The sequence below is a fragment of the Prenolepis imparis genome, unplaced genomic scaffold (genome assembly GCF_030444845.1).
Source record: "Prenolepis imparis isolate NDT839.2.m4 unplaced genomic scaffold, iyPreImpa1.0 SCAF_354, whole genome shotgun sequence".
NCBI lineage: Eukaryota > Metazoa > Arthropoda > Insecta > Hymenoptera > Formicidae > Prenolepis > Prenolepis imparis.
The window spans coordinates 1734-17395 of NW_028141512.1; the positions used below are offsets into that span (position 1 = coordinate 1734).

The window sequence follows — 15662 nt, forward strand, 5'->3', positions numbered from 1 at the left end:
TCGATGCCACTTTATTTTATGTATATAAAGTTAAAAAATTTGTACGCTGGTGCCTGCATAGTATCAAAAGATTCTGTAATCAATGTACTATTAAAATGTATAATCGATGAATTTTTGGCTCGTCTTAAAATATTAGAAATCGATACTTTTTTACCGCTGACCCTATGCGACGCAACCTTATTTTATGTATATCATGTTAAAAAATTTGTACGCTGGTGTCTGTTTGGTACCAAATGGTTCTGTAATCAATGTACTATTAAAATGTATAATCGATGAATTATTTGGCTCGTCTTAAAATATTAGAAATCCATACTTTTTTACCGCTGATCCTATGCGACGCAACCTTATTTTATGTATATCAAGTTAAAAAATTTGTACGCTAGTGTCTGTTTGGTACCAAATGATTCTGTAATCAATGTACTATTAAAATGTATAATCAATGAATTTTTGGCTCATCTTAAAATATTAGAAATCGATACTTTTTTACCGCTGACCCCATTCGACGCAACTTTATTTTATGTATATCAAGTTAAAAAATTTGTACGCTGGTGTCTGTTTGGTACCAAATGATTCTGTAATCAATGTACTATTAAAATGTATAATCGATGAATTTTTGGCTCGTCTTAAAATATTAGAAATCGATACTTTTTTACCGCTGACCCTATGCGACGCAACCTTATTTTATGTATATCAAGTTAAAAAATTTGTACGCTGGTGTCTGTTTGGTACCAAATGATTGTGTAATCAATGTACTATTAAAATGTATAATCGATGAATTTTTGGCTCGTCTTAAAATATTAGAAATCGATACTTTTTTACCGCTGACCCCATTCGACGCAACTTTATTTTATGTATATCAAGTTAAAAAATTAGTACGCTGGTGTCTGCATGGTATCAAAAGATTCTGTAATCAATGTACTATTAAAATGTATAATCGATGAATTTTTGGCTCGTCTTAAAATATTGGAAATCGATACTTTTTACCGCTGATCCCATTCGACGCAACCTTATTTTATGTATATCAAGTTAAAAAATTTGTACGCTGGTGTCTGCATGGTATCAAAAGATTCTGTAATCAATGTACTATTAAAATGTATAATGGATGAATTTTTGGCTCGTCTTAAAATATTAGAAATCGATACTTTTTTACCGCTGATCCTATGCGACGCAACCTTATTTTATGTATATCAAGTTAAAAAATTTGTACGCTGGTGTCTGCATGGTATCAAAAGATTCTGTAATCAATGTACTATTAAAATGTATAATCGATGAATTTTTGGCTCGTCTTAAAATATTAGAAATCGATACTTTTTTACCGCTGACCCCATTCGACGCAACTTTATTTTATGTATATCAAGTTAAAAAATTTGTACGCTGGTGTCTGTTTGGTACCAAATGGTTCTGTAATCAATGTACTATTAAAATGTATAATCGATGAATTTTGGCTCGTCTTAAAATATTAGAAATCCATACTTTTTTACCGCTGACCCTATGCGACGCAACCTTATTTTATGTATATCAAGTTAAAAAATTTGTACGCTGGTGTCTGTTTGGTACCAAATGGTTCTGTGATCAATGTACTATTAAAATGTATAATCGATGAATTTTTGGCTCGTCTTAAAATATTAGAAATCGATACTTTTTTACCGCTGACCCTATGCGACGCATCCTTATTTTATGTTTATCGTATTAAAAAATTTGTACGCTGGTGTCTGCATGGTATCAAAAGATTCTGTAATCAATGTACTATTAAAATGTACAATCGATGAATTTTTGGCTCGTCTTAAAATATTAGAAATCGATACTTTTTTACCGCTGACCCCATTCGACGCAACTTTATTTTATGTATATCAAGTTAAAAAATTTGTACGCTGGTGTCTGTTTGATACCAAATGGTTCTGTAATCAATGTACTATTAAAATGTATAATCGATGAATTTTGGCTCGTCTTAAAATATTAGAAATCCATACTTTTTTACCGCTGACCCTATGCGACGCAACCTTATTTTATGTATATCAAGTTAAAAAATTTGTACGCTGGTGTCTGTTTGGTACCAAATGGTTCTGGGATCAATGTACTATTAAAATGTATAATCGATGAATTTTTGGCTCGTCTTAAAATATTAGAAATCGATACTTTTTTACCGCTGACCCTATGCGACGCATCCTTATTTTATGTATATCAAGTTAAAAAATTTGTACGCTGGTGTCTGCATGGTATCAAAAGATTCTGTAATCAATGTACTATTAAAATGTATAATGGATGAATTTTTGGCTCGTCTTTAAATATTAGAAATCCATACTTTTTTACCGCTGACCCTATGCGACGCAACCTTATTTTATGTATATCAAGTTAAAAAATTTGTACGCTGGTGTCTGTTTGGTACCAAATGGTTCTGTGATCAATGTACTATTAAAATGTATAATCGATGAATTTTTGGCTCGTCTTAAAATATTAGAAATCGATATTTTTTTACCGCTGACCCTATGCGACGCATCCTTATTTTATGTATATCAAGTTAAAAAATTTGTACGCTGGTGTCTGCATGGTACCAAATGGTTCTGTAATCAATGTACTATTAAAATGTATAATCGATGAATTTTTGGCTCGTCTTAAAATATTAGAAATCTATACTTTTTTACCGCTGACCCCATTCGACGCAACTTTATTTTATGTATATCAAGTTAAAAAATTTGTACGCTGGTGTCTGTTTGGTACCAAATGGTTCTGTAATCAATGTACTATTAAAATGTATAATCGATGAATTTTTGGCTCGTCTTAAAATATTAGAAATCGATACTTTTTTACCGCTGACCCTATGCGACGCATCCTTAATTTATGTATAGCAAATGAAAAAGTTTGTATGCTGTTGTCTGCTTGGTACCAAAAGATTCTGTAATCAATGTACTATTAAAATGTATAATGGATGAATTTTTGGCTCGTCTTTAAATATTAGAAATCGATACTTTTTTACCGCTGACCTCATGCGACGCAACCTTATTTTATGTATATCAAGTTAAAAAATTTGTACGCAGGTGTCTGTTTGGTACCAAATGGTTCTGTAATCAATGTACTATTAAAATGTATAATCGATGAATTTTTGGCTCGTCTTAAAATATTAGAAATCGATACTTTTTTACCGCTGACCCCATTCGACGCCACTTTATTTTATGTATATCAAGTTAAAAAATTTGTACGCTGGTGTCTGCATGGTATCAAAAGATTCTGTAATCAATGTACTATTAAAATGTATAATCGATGAATTTTTGGCTCGTCTTAAAATATTAGAAATCGATACTTTTTTACCGCTGACCCTATGCGACGCAACCTTATTTTATGTATATCAAGTTAAAATATTTGTACGCTGGTGTCTGTTTGGTACCAAATGATTGTGTAATCAATGTACTATTAAAATGTATAATCGATGAATTTTTGGCTCGTCTTAAAATATTAGAAATCGATACTTCTTTACCGCTGACCCCATTCGACGCAACTTTATTTTATGTATATCAAGTTAAAAAATTTGTACGCTGGTGTCTGCATGGTATCAAAAGATTCTGTAATCAATGTACTATTAAAATGTATAATCGATGAATTTTTGGCTCGTCTTAAAATATTGGAAATCGATACTTTTTACCGCTGATCCTATGCGACGCAACCTTATTTTATGTATATCAAGTTAAAAAATTTGTACGCTGGTGTCTGTTTGGTACCAAATGGTTCTGTAATCAATGTACTATTAAAATGTATAATCGATGAATTTTTGGCTCGTCTTAAAATATTAGAAATCGATACTTTTTTACCGCTGACCCTATGCGACGCATCCTTAATTTATGTATAGCAAATGAAGAAGTTTGTACGCTGTTGTCTGCTTGGTATCAAAAGATTCAAAGGAAAACTCACAAAAGCGATAATTTAATTTGAAAGATTCGTTTCGCACATAGATCAAATCCGTCGACGATTTCGTGGCGTCTGTGAACGCGGCGCTGAGGAAAAACGAGGAGGCTCCTAAGCTGGACAGCGCAGCCTGCCGTCTAGAGAGTTACGACGTCGTGGAATCTAAAGGTCTCGATGAGGAGGTGGAGAAACTGATCAAACTGTACAGCAATCTCGACATTACCACGACGCCGATGCCCGGGTGTCCGAAGGGCAGCCTGAGAACCCTCCTTCGAGAGGGGGATTTGAAACTCAGAGAGCCACCAACAAAGTATGCGACAATGTTATTTATTGTTAGTCAGATCAAAATTACTTTTATATGAATAAAATGAAACTATATTCAGAAATATAAGTATATGAGATTAAAAGAGAATATCCATTGTCAATAATAAGCGAAATAATTGAAAATAATTCTGTTGTAATTTGACTTATTTTATGAAGTAGTTTCTATAGCTAATTTTTTTCTATATCTTAAAGATAGCAATTATTTAATTCTCACTGTGTTGAAATAAGAAATTACGGTCTATTAATTATCCTTTACAGATGGAAGTGCACGTACTATTATTGACCGACATGCTATTGATTTGCAAATCTACAACGAAAAAAATGTTTAAGATCATTAGGCAACCGTATGTTGTCGACCGCATACGAATACACGAGGTCAAAGAACCGTCCAGTATAGGATTGGTTTATCTTAACGAGTACGGGACAGTTTCGGCCGCTTTAATCCTGAGCGCCGGTGACCCGAAACTAGCCAAGGTGACTCGACAAACATCACGAATTACGACAAAGTTCGCGGAATGTTGATTCACTGTTCCGTTCGATTTAGATTCCGCGTTTGTAGTGTACCTTCATTAACGACGGTCTTCACTAATGTCGCTTAACTAGATATAATTATAGTTGAAATTAAATTTTTATCTTTCTTTGTAACTAACAACATGTATATACATAATGCAATTTTTTAATAATCTAGAGAAGATTGAATTAATTAAATTTAAAGTTAAAATTGGTCGGTGAAACCGCAAACCTTCATGATTTTAGCTAATGCGGTTTCTAGTTTACGAGCGGAAGTTGTTTTAAACTAACAGTACCACATGCTTTTTCAGTCGTGGATGGAATCCTTGAGACACGCTCAGCAACAATTCGTATTGATGAAAGCACCGTCGCTCGGTGCCGAGCCAGTAATGAATCTGGCACCAGTTAGCAGGCAACCGAGTACTTTGGGCGACGGCGATTTCGAAACGGAAGAGTGCGAGGGGACCTTTCCAAGAACTCCGCGTGGCAGTAGCAGAGCCTCACATGTTAGCAGTCTCGCTCATAGTCATAGGTATGTTTCGAAAAGTAAAAAAAAAGAAATCTCGAAGTCTTGTTGTATATAAAATGCGTTCCATCATTTCTAGCGGTAGTATGGAGATGGAAGGCGCGTCTCAGGGAAGTAGCAGCTTTCTACCCAGTTATAATCCGAGCAGAAACGTCAGCGTGGAGACGAACGAACAACCGCGAGCGTCGAGTTCGTTGTCGTCGGAGGAAGGTGGCGAATCGGTTCCGGGCATAATCACAGATCCATGCACATAAGGTGAGCGCGATGTTGAAACGTATATCAAACTTTCGCGATTTCACATTGATGAATCGCAAAGTAAATGGACTGTAATAACATCTCTATTAAAACTCATTGTCCGAATCAGGCGTTCGTTATTGAGTAAATCACCGACGCCGAACACGCTGAGTGTCCAAGTACCGTATTCGAGTCTGGGTCAATCGCTACCCAATCTAACACTGGCTACCTCACCGCAAACTTCTACCGTGTCGCCGACTCCACCGAACTCATTGCTCATCGTGCCGCAGATGACAAAGAGCAAAGACACCCTGCTTTCACCAGGACACCGAGGTAGCAATTACCGACGCGGATCTCTGTGCCTGTGTTTGTCACACTTTTCCGGGACCGAATTTCAATAAAAGACGCACTAACGTAGTCTTGCACACTCTCTAACTCTGCACGCTGATTAGATCATAGTAACATGTAAATTACTATATCACGAGTACTTCTTATTTAGAGCTTCTCTATTTCAAAACCACATGTCTTAATGCCATTTGCTTATTTGTATATTTGTGTTGTATCTTTTTTTACATTTATTTTACACAATTATTTTGCGATAATCAATTGCTTATGTTGTGTCTTGTAATATCCTTCATCTACAAATTCTATGTTAATCTCGGTATTAAGGTTTTTTTTTGCGCTGAAGATGGCCCTAAGAAGGATCCGAAACGTCCGCGAATATTTTATTAAGATAATTTGGATCTAAATAAACGATGTGCGTTTGAATGCTTATATAATACATTTAATTTTTTAAAAAATTGCGCCCTATTAACAGCGCCTAGGCTCATATTGCCATTTACTCAGTTTATTTTACAACTTTTGTCAAAAATATGATTTTTATCTTGTTTTTTTATTTTCGGGATTGAAAGATTAGAAAAGATTGGCTACTTTAATCAAAATTCTTCATTAATAATTAAGTGTATAAATTGATAAATAATAATATATAGACATTTTCATTCATCTGTTGCACATGTTTGTTTACATATTTATAAATTGTATTTTAAGAAAACATAATCATATAGGAATGTACATTTTCCAAGAAGTGAAGAAGATAATACGTTATCATGCGATTGTAGCATGTATCGTGAAATTATTCGTTACGTGTTACATAATGATTTGTCATGCTGTGCATCAGATCTATAAAATTGAAAGATACGACAAAGTAATGTAGGATCGGAATTATTTTAAATTATAATATTGTATCGCGTGAATAATTTATCTTAGATATTGCGAATCGATAATAAAAGTATTTGTCTCGACCGTTATATTTACTCGAGACAAACTCGGCATTATAATATGGACGCAAACAAAAACAGTGTAAGTCGACTCGGATTGTTTCGTGAGACAGCCAAGTAAAAACAATATCTCCGATTACCTTGACGAGGTCGTAAGACAAAACAATAACCGAAAAGTCAAGAATTATCTAGAAGTCTAAGCGAAAGAAATAAATACAGCCGATTAACTGTCGGAAGGAACAGTCCTCGCTCGAATTTAATACCGTTGACATTGCCAAATTATATTGTATCTTGAGCCAAATATATTCTATCTTATTTTTCACTGAGGGATTTAGAACAATTTCTTTACTGCCGTTCATCTGCGCTTACAGTAATTAAAACGCCATTTCGATATTGAATAATGAGTATTATTTGTGAGCATTAGCTTGATTTGTGTGAGTTTTAAAATAAACGTGCAAAATATGATTTTAATTGATAAGAAAATCAAATTTCATTTAATCTTTCTTGCGGATAATTCTATACAAATTTAAAAAATGCAAATTATTCCGAGAAATGAATTATAGATGAGTCGTCGTAACAGATTGCAACTTGATACCTATGCCAACGCAAACATGAAATTAAATTCATCAATTCAAAAGTCATTTGTGAACTTGTGCAAGTCATTGTATATTGCGATAAAAAGGTCCAATTTAAAAAGCCATTTCGTTAACGTAATTTGCAAGGTATTTCGTCTCCTATTATAACCCTATTACACAGTTGGAAAATTTGTGTTTTCTTGTTAAAAACGGACCCCGTTAAAACTTTTGTGTTAAATATTTAACACATTCATGTGTTAATTTAACATTTATTGCTGTTATGTTAATTGGACTCAAATGTTAAATTATTAAAACAACTAAAAAAAAGTGTAAAAATAACACAATGTATATCTATTTTTAATTTTACACAATAAATATATTCCGTATTATTAGTGACAAGATTTATCTGTTAAAATTTACAGAAAAAAATGTTAATTTTACTTTATAATATAAGTGGGGGTGATAAAATGTAAAATTAACAATTTTTTTAGTTAATTTTTACATTAAAACTATGTTAATTTTACACAAAATTTATTTTAAGTTTATTTGAAGTTTGCATTTATTTTATGCTAAAATATTAACACAATATTCGGACTTCCGTTTCCGGTTGCGTGATAGAAGGTTGGAGTGCTGTCAGAGAGTGTGTTTTGAGTGGTTATTAGAGGTAGGAGGAGGAGAAGAGGTGAGAGAGAGTGAGTCAGTGAGAATCTGGAGTGAGTGCAAGCCGGGGGATTGCAGGCGAGTTGGTAGAGAAGGGAAAAGAGCGGTGAGAAGAGAGTAAAGTGGTGCAGGTGGAGTGAGTCAGCAATTAGGGAGATAGGTGAGAACAGGTGTAGAGAGATCGGAGCAGGTGTAGTAGGTATAGGGAAAGAGAAAAAGGTAGGTGGCGCGAGAAAAGTCACTAGACATAGAGTAAGAGAAGTATAGAAGGGAAATGGATGAGGTGCAAAGAATAAAGAATGTTGAGAAGAGGGAGAGAAGGGCTAGCACGGGGACGCCGGAAGAGGTTTTAAAAAGGAAAAGGGATGAATTAGAGGATATAGGAATGGTGTGAGGGATTGAATACTGGAAGAGAGGGGAGAAAAGTTCTGGACAGGGAGGGGAGTGAGGCAGGGGTGTCCTCTGAGTCCGCTGCTGTTTAATATGATGATGGCGGACTTGGAGGAGGAGATGAGGAAAGGGAGATGGGGAGGAGTGAGGTTGGGAGAGGATGGAAAGATTAGGTAGATATTTGGAGGGGAAGGGATTGAAGTTGAATGAGAGCAAGTCGAAGGTGATGAGGTGCAGGAAGGGGGGAGGGAGGCTGAAGAAAGCTAGTTGGTATTGGAAGAGAAAGAAGTTGGAGGAGGTAAAGGAGTACAAGTATTTAGGCTATATGTAGTACAAAGGAATGGGGGGCAGGATGGACAGGTGCGGGAGAGGATGAGGAGGGGGGCAGCAGTATTGGGGCAAGTATGGGGGATAGGAAAGAGGAGATTTGGGGGTAATTGGGGGAGGAGAGTATGGCTTTTCGATGCGTTAGTGTGGACGGTTTTAGGGTATGGGGTTGAGATATGGGGGTGGAAGGAGAGAGAGGGATTGGAAAGGGTGCAGGAAAGATATATGAGATGGTTGTTAGGAGCGGATTGGGGAACGCCGGGGTATATGATAAGGGAGGAGCTCCAAAGGAAAAAGTTAAGATCAAGGATGGGAAGAAGAGCGTGGGGATATGAGAAGAGGTTGGAGGAGGGTAAGGGAGGGGGGTTGGCGAGAGTATATTTAGAGGAAATTAAGGAGAGGGCTAAAAAGGGAGGGGAAATGTCAGAGTGGGAGAAAGAAAGAAAAGAGTTCTTTGAGGGTAAAGGGATGAATTTAAGGGAGGTGGAGGAAAGAAGGGAAAGAGGGGAATTTAGGGAGGAGGTTGAGGAATGGGAAAAGAAAGGACAGAGGGAGGAGAGAGGGGAAAAGATTGAGAATTCGGTATATAATAAATGGTACAAGCAGGTAAAGGGGAAGGGAGTACCGAAGTATCTGAGGAAAGGATGGACGGAAGGAAGGTGGCAGAAGATGGCGAAGTACAGATTGGGGAATGGGATGAGGGGACACAGATATTGGGAGAAGGAGGAGGAAAGGAGGTGTAGGATATGTGGGGGAGGGGTGGAGACATGGGAACATGTATGGGAGGAATGTATGGAATGGGGAAGGGGGAAAAGCTGGCAGGAAATGGTGAGGGAGGTACTGGGGGAGGAAGGGGAAGAGGAAGTGTGGATAAAACTGTTGGAGGAAGCGAGAGGGGGAAGGCGGTGAGGGGAGAGGGGGAGAGGGAGAGAGTGAGAGAGAGAAAGTGGAGGAGGGAAGGCGGAAGTAGCCGGAAGCGAAGGTCCAACATTAGAGTAAGCTAGTAATAAGATTGCGTAAGATAGGAGGGGGAGGGTGAGAGTGTGTGTGGAGGGGTAGTTAGAGCGTAAAGAGAGAGATGAAAGAGAGGTAAATGGTGCGAAGAGATAGGGCGAGAGTAAGGCGGAGTGGCGTGGCGTTTTGTTTTTTGTATATTGTATAGGCTAAGTCATAGGTTAAGGATAGATTATAAGTGGAAGTAAAGTTTGTGTAAAGGTTTGGGACCGCTCCTTAAGTGAAAAAGCGCCTTGTAATCCTCAAGTGGGGCAGCAATAAACGTTTCTAATCTAATCTAATCTATTAACACAATATTCGTGTCACCATTTAACATATCCGTATTATGTTAAATTAACACAAAAATTTCTGTGGACCGTTGATATTGGGACAGGTGATATTTGTTAAATTTAACACAAATTTTTCAACTGTGTACTTTTCATCTAGATTAATTTTATTTTGTATCAAAATTTTTTGAAATTAATTTATTTATACCTGTCGTCATTCATATATGTATATAAGTTGCATGAGATAAAAAATACTTTATTGCGATATACGCGGATTATTATTTAGAGTTAAATATTCATCAATCATGGAGAGAGTATAATCTCTCGAGAAAAATTAAAATCATTTCAAAAAACAATTGTCTTAATATACAATTCGAAACAGCGGCGATAAGTTTGAATCTCCAAATCCGCCTTTATATGTTCCGGAAGCTTGTCCCACACGCAGTGAACGTAATTGCCGCACATTCGCAATAAAACTGTTTTCGACACAAATTGTAGCTGTTCGGCGCTCAAATTACAAATATCGTAAGGACTTGATAGCAAGACAAACATTTTTTCGTTACTGAGCAATTCGCGGTTCCGCGCAGCTATAAATAGGCAGACGTTCGATCCAGTCAGGAGTGTGAACATGAATTTCGTGCGACAACCTTTCGCGATGTGCGTGACGAATTACGACGCCAGATTACGATCGATGGGGGACAACGCGGAGATGCGTAGACACGGTACGATACTGCCGACTACTATACGCGCGATCGTTTGCGGCCCCTCGAATTGCGGTAAAACTAACGTGTTGATTAGTTTGATAGAAAGCCCGCACGGCGTCCGCTTTGAAAACGTGTACGTGTACTCAAAATCGCTGCAACAGCTAAAATATCGGTATCTGGAGAATTTGTTGACGTCGATCGATGAAATCGGCTATTTTACATTCTCCAATAACAGTGACGTCATTCCACCGAGCGAAGCATGTCCAAACTCGATTTTCGTTTTCGATGACGTGGCGTGTGACAAACAAAATACGATAAGAGAGTACTTTTCAATGGGACGCCACTCGAACGTCGACTACTTCTATCTCTGTCAGACATACGCAAGAATACCGAAACATCTTATACGCGACAACGCAAACCTGCTAATCTTGTTTAAACAGGACGGTACCAACTTGAAACATGTGTACAACGATCACGTGAATACCGACATGTCATATGAGGATTTCAGTGAATTATGTCGTACTTGTTGGCAGCAAAAGTATGGATTTCTAGTGATAGATAAGGATAGCTCGCTTACGAACGGCCGATACAGAAACGGATTTAACGTGTTCGCGATACCACTGGTGTAAATCGGACGTGCGAAAGAGTTCATAATTTCGCGTGTTAATGCTTTTGTTGGAGCGCTTATCACCTGTCACAAACTCACCGTTGAACACGGTATTTACTTTTGCACAGTTGTGTATTTTTATAACATCTTGCACTTGCTCGAGTACTACACTACTAGCGTCTTCCAAAAATTGTCGCGGTTCGATATAGTCTGCGTTAATCACCGCACCTGTCAGTATCCGATTTTCGAACGCGGTATCGATCTCTCGCCAAACGAGTCTTCCCGTGTTATTATCGCCACTGTAATTACCGCCACTGTAATTACCACCACTGGGTATAAACTGTCTCTGCAATCGAGTCTTTGCACCCTCGAGTCGCGCGATTCTAGCAACCAAAGATTGTCTATATCCAATGGAGAGTCGCGGACGCTTGACACGACTGCGTTCTTCGAGCAGTTTGATAAAGTCCTCGCAGCGCAGCGCCCATTCAAAATATTCGCCCAAGGTGGTGATTTGATGGGACCGCTTCAACAGGTCGCGTTCGTTCTGCTCGATGTTTTCCATTATTTCTTTTATTCACTATTATACCACTAACACTTCTAATACAAGAAAGTAACCACTAAACTTTTTTCACCGCTGCATCTATGCGCTTTCAAATCGTACTATGGTTTGACGCGCTCTCATCCTCCTTATATATTTCACCTAATTCTATCTCCTTTTCTAACATTTGGCGTATCTCAAAAGATAATTTCCCGAGATATCGGTTTTATGGATAGAGGAGTAAGGACACAAGCTGCCGAACGTTGGCGCCGATACGTTGCATTCTTCCTTAAAAAATATTAAGAAAAATGTTTCGCTCTCGTTTTTATGGGAGATTTTCCGCGAGGGTACAAAGCTGCCGAACGTCAACGCTTTTGCACCTAACGTTTAGACATGTTCGTCGCAGCGTCGGCCCTAAAATCTTCATTCCTTTCCTAATGATAAAATGTCCATAAAATGAAAAACATAGTTTTAATGAACTCTAGAACGCTCCGTTGACGAGCAGCCGGACATCGGCGCTTCCGTAATAAAATTATATTAACGAGTTTACAAAATTGTCAATCATTGGCGCTTGTTCTATACCTTTTTGGGGAAAATGTCTAAGACCCCTCATAAAAAAGTCGTAAAGATACCATCTACAAATATTGCACTCAGAAAACTCCCCCTCCTTTGTCGAAACATCCCCCTCCACCCGCGTGACGTCAACCCCCGCGCCTACGAGATACCCCCACCCCGCGTGACGTCATACCCCTCGTCTCGGAGAACCCCCCGCGCCCCGCACCCCCCTCAGAGGACCTGGTTTAGAACTCTCATAGTATTACTACTATAGACGCCTCTACTCCGTCCCATCCGAGGCATTTGCTAAGGCAAAAGAGCTCGCAAAAAGAGAAGAGCTGGATCGGGACCGATATAAGACGCGTGATCGCCGCGAACCAGAACCGCCGCGTAACGAACACACTCGTCGAATATATTCCCAGACAGCACCCCGCAACGAAACTTATTTTCGCGATCGCTACCCGAATAATACGCTACGTAGCAATCCAGTCAGACCCCCCGTAACGCGAGAGAGAGAGGAGCGCCCAACATACAACGATAGACGACAAACGTATAATAACACGAATGTTAATACGAACGCTCCTATTCGCCATAACGACCGTCCCAACAAATGGTGCCGTTACTGCAAGAACAGCGGCCACGAAATCGAAGAATGCCGGAAACGCGAGTATAATAACAACTTACAAAGGAACGAGTCGGTTAACGCGCTGAGCCCCGCGGGAAGGTCGGGTACACCTCACCAAGGGGCTCCCCCTCAAACGACCCGCCCGGTAAATTTAGTCGAAGGGACGAATACCGAGAAGCCAGAATCGCAACTCTAAATCTGCAAGGGCATTCGCACGCGCCCACCGTCGCGTTAGTCGCTGACGGACTTTTACACGAAACAACATTCATGATAGATACAGGGGCCGCTCCTAATCTAATTAAAATCCGAAACTTACATCCCGAGACGAAAATTCAACAACACGACACGTTGTACCTTAGCGGTATAACAGACGGAAAAATAAAAACCCTCGGGTCCGCCGAAGTTCTTTACATGGGACATCCCCTCTACGTCCACACGGTGTCAAACAATTTTCCAATTTCTCAAGAAGGAATCCTAGGATCCGATTTTCTTCGAGATGCTAGTAGTATCGATTTTAGAGATCGGTCAGTATACTGGCAAAATATTCGAATTCCTTTTTCCCAACGCGAAACCGTGGTAGTGCCTGCCAGATCGCGCTCGACATTCTATGTCAATATAAAAAATCTCGACATCGCAGTAGGATACATTCCGCGTCTCAGTGTCTGCGAGAACGTATTCCTCGGGGAAGCGATAGTCACTAATCGAAATGGGAAAGCATACTTTCACGTTATTAACGCTAGCGACACTGACCGCGAATTAGTAGTCCCGACGATAGATCTACAAGAGATCGACCAAATTTCCGCCGAACGCGAAAACGATATTCCAACCGGAAAGAGCAAGGTGTTTACTATATCCCCTCTCGCAATAGACGAACATACTCAAGATCGAGCCACTGCCGTCCGAGAGCTTCTCCGATTAGAACACCTAAATGAAGAAGAGTTAACACACGTTACCGACTTGATACGAACACATAACGATCTATTCCGTCTATCGAACGAGATGTTAGGTTACACAGACAAAATGTCTCACAAAATCCCAACAACCGACGACCAACCAATCCACACTAAACAATACCGATTCCCGCCTATCCACAAGGACGAGATAAACAAACAGGTTAGAGAATTATTAGACAACGACGTAATAAAACCCCTGAGTCTCCCTACAATTCGCCCCTGTGGATCGTCCCTAAAAAGCCCGATTCAAAGGGAAACAAGCGTTGGAGAATGGTCGTCGACTATCGAGCGTTAAACGAAAAAACAATAGGCGACGCGTACCCGCTACCAAATATAACAGAAATCCTCGACCAGTTAGGGAGCGCAAAATACTTCAGCATTTGACCTCGCATCCGGTTCCACCAAATCCCGATGCATGAGTCGCACGCGCAAAAGACGGCTTTTTCAACACCTCATGGGCATTACGAATTTAAACGAATGCCATTCGGTTTAAAGAATGCCCCAGCGACGTTTCAGCGACTCATGGACCAGGTTCTATGCGGACTACAGGGAACTGAACTTTTTGTATATCTCGATGACATAGTATTGTACATACGCGAGCTCATTACGCGAACACGAAATCAAATTCAACAAACTGGCCGAAAGATTGCGTAGGGCTAACCTAAATCTCCAACCAGATAAATGCGAGTTCCTACGTAAAGAGGTCGGATACCTAGGTCACATAATCAGTGACGAGGGAGTAAAACCAGATCCGTCTAAGTTGCTCGCGGTTAAAGAATTCCCCAGACCCCGACATGCTGTTGTGCCTCTCAGGGTACAACGGGATTTGTAGGATACTTTGAGGGGTCCGTTAGTCTTAGGAGTTAGGACTCCGAGTGTCGTGGGTGGTGAAAAGAACACTTTGGTCACAAGAGAAGAGTTTATTCCAACTCACGTGTACAATTCTTTGGTATGTCGAATCGCAACGCGTCCTCACAATAGATTAGCTGTAATTACTTGTCGCCCTCGGTTCGGAATACGGCCCCGAGGAGTTAATCAGGCGCGCTTATATTACCCGAAAGTAGGTTTTGTTTTTCGGTTAATGTGTCGCCTGTATGCAATCGGTTTTGCATCGTCTGCGTTTTACGATCTGGAATGTGTCGCGATGTCTTAACGCGTGTATGCAATCGGTTGCGTTTTTGATTTCGAGGCGCGCGCTATATCTTTTGAAATGCTGATTCTGCGTTCTCTTTTGTGGGTTTTTAGGTCGTGGTTGGGTCATAGTGTTTACGGTTACAACACCCTTCCCCCGCCGAAAAAAGAAAACGGATCGAGTTTTCCTTTTCCCTATTCTTCACGTGGTGGGTTTTGTCTTCTATTTCTTCGGTACAATATTATGACTATTGTACTTATAATGAGAATGGCTGTATCACCTGATATTGGATATATAACTTGTTTTTTTAAAAACGGATTGACGCTGACGTTGTCTAGATCTTCTGTTAGATCTTGTAGTCTCGAGCTTAAACCCTTTAGTTCGGTAGGGTTCTGAATTATTTTCTTTAACTGTATTGTATTCAGGTTCGCTGGTATTTCGATTTTTAACCTTGAGATATTATATTCTGGTAAGTACGCTTGGAGATATGTGCCGTCTATGGTTCCCGAAGTTTTTACAATCATGTCGGCTGTTACTAATTTACAAGT

At 39.2% G+C, this 15662-nt stretch overlaps 1 pseudogene; it reads left to right on the plus strand.

The window, feature by feature from the left end:
* Window positions 1-3944: 3944 nt before the first annotated feature.
* On the plus strand, window positions 3945-5892 carry LOC145948372 (uncharacterized; annotated as a pseudogene).
* Window positions 5893-15662: the final 9770 nt, after the last annotated feature.